Source organism: Asparagus officinalis, chromosome 6 (assembly GCF_001876935.1).
Source record: "Asparagus officinalis chromosome 6, Aspof.V1, whole genome shotgun sequence".
NCBI lineage: Eukaryota > Viridiplantae > Streptophyta > Magnoliopsida > Asparagales > Asparagaceae > Asparagus > Asparagus officinalis.
In genome coordinates this window covers 39,415,101-39,417,087 of record NC_033799.1, presented here as the reverse complement: position 1 = coordinate 39,417,087, position 1,987 = coordinate 39,415,101, and the positions used below count along the sequence as shown (strand labels likewise).

Here is a 1,987-nt window from a genome sequence, read left to right as displayed (position 1 = left end):
ACAGTTGCAGCGTGCCACCAATCATTCATGCCACCTTCTGAGTTAATGAATTATCTCTGTAAAGGGGCTAGGTGGAAAAAATACTGTCTTTAAACCAAGAAAAAATGCGCAACGTAAAAAGAAAAATTACCCTGGAAACTAAGGTACAAGTGGAAAGTACTATAAATAATCCTCTAAATGCATACTCTTTCCTTCTCTGCCGCGTGATAACGCCGTACTATACTGGCGCTTCTAAAACTGGCGGTTCTTTTATAATATACAATTCTCACTGAAACAGACCCTGCTGTAAATAAAACCTTGATTCTTGGCAAAAAGCAAACCAGTGGTACAATGCACATACAGTTAGAGAGCATCAAGCGTAAAAAATAATGCATCTTAATAGCATGTTGCACCGAAAGGAAACCACCAAGCAATTTATTTAATCATTAAAAATATGTGCACCGTAATAATAGAAAAAAGGGTCAAACACTCAATGAATATTAAGTGAAGAAAGGTGAATTGTACAGATTGAATACCTAGCCTTACTCCAAAATGGAAAGACGTGAATGTATAACATATGTTTGTAAGTTCAAAAACTTTATACTACTTAACCCAAAGCATGTGTAAATACCAACATGGTCGGTATACAAAACATGACTGATTCTAAGTTAAAAAAGTAGCACAGACAAGGTTATAAAACTAACAATTATAATCAATACAGCATACAGACAAAATATCAAGAACTTAATGCTTGTGGTTTTCTCCTTGTGTATTCGAAGATAAATAACTTTTCAAGAGATAAAAAGAAAGTGCAAATATTATCAACATAAAATTAAAATATTTATATAGCTAGATTCAGGTTTAAACAGGAAATAAGCTAAAAAGGAAATCAAATAATTATTTGAAGCTGTGAAAGAAAATAGTTTTTCAAAAAAGCAGCTCACATGGGTCAATAACTTACCTGAACATACTTCATAAGTGATGTTGTCTTCCTTAACATTAAGCATACAACCACCTAGAGTAACAAAATTGTAGACTATTATTTAGAAGTTTAAACAACGTAATCTTTTAAACAAAATATGGAAATTTCATGTCACCTTGCTGAAGTATCCAGACAATAAGGAATTGTGTGTATGGTTTGGTTCAAGAAAGGAGAATAGCAGATCCATCAGCTGCCAAAGTGAAACAATAGTTAGTGGGGTAGCTAGAAAGTGATATATTCTGTAGAACAGATCAAATAATTATTAGCAGAGGATTTGCAAGAACAATTGTCAATCAGCTACCTCTTCGTCCTCTACTAATGTCTTCAAAATAACATCAATCTCACAAGTGAAAATTTCACAAGCAATGAAAGGGAACCTGGTTCACAAAATAACTTAGAATCGGGGATCTGGTCACCGTAGAATTAACCTAGAATTTTACCAATCCACCAAATCCAGCAAATTAACCTAGAATTCAAACGTAGACACAAATCGAAGTTCTATTAGTTATTGATACTCACCGGAGACGAAGCAGAGAAGTTGGGGATTCTCCAAAACTTCTTCAAGTGACGAATCGGGGATCTGGTCACCGTCGACGAGAGAAGAATCAGAGTCCGCTTGAGAAATTGAGGGGATTGAGGAAGAAGAAGAGCGAGAGCAGCCAGAAAAGGGGTCTCAAGAGAGCGAGAGAAACCCTAGATTTTGGGAGAGGGGGGCATTTTTTTTTTTTGGTTTGAAAGAGGTGGAGGCGGATTTGAAGGTGGGCTGAGATATTAATTTGGGGATGAAAATTTGGCGCTGCCGGTCCTGGGTGAAAATTTTGGGCGCCACTCTTGAAAAGTTTGGGGAGAACAAGCGGGTCAGAAAATATTAATTACAAAATTATTTTTTAAAAACCTTAATATTGCTCCCAAACGGTTGAACCCGTTTGGGTTAAAATATCCCAAACTGTTTAAACCGTTTGGGAGCTCTGTTTGGGATTTTTTAAATGCCCAAACGGTTTTAACCGTTTGGGATATATTAGCCCA

The 1,987-nt window shown here is 36.1% G+C and overlaps 1 long non-coding RNA gene across 2 annotated transcripts; it reads right to left on the bottom strand.

Moving 5' to 3' along the window:
* On the bottom strand, window positions 503-1,770 carry LOC109844899. 2 transcript variants are annotated; one of them, XR_002248163.1, is made up of 4 exons: window positions 1,481-1,770; window positions 1,263-1,389; window positions 1,077-1,151; window positions 503-994 (listed from the first exon to the last, which is right to left on the bottom strand). It is a non-coding gene; the product is annotated as an uncharacterized LOC109844899 (long non-coding RNA). The 2 variants fall into 2 exon arrangements; XR_002248162.1 differs by having other exon boundaries at window positions 1,263-1,338; window positions 1,481-1,763.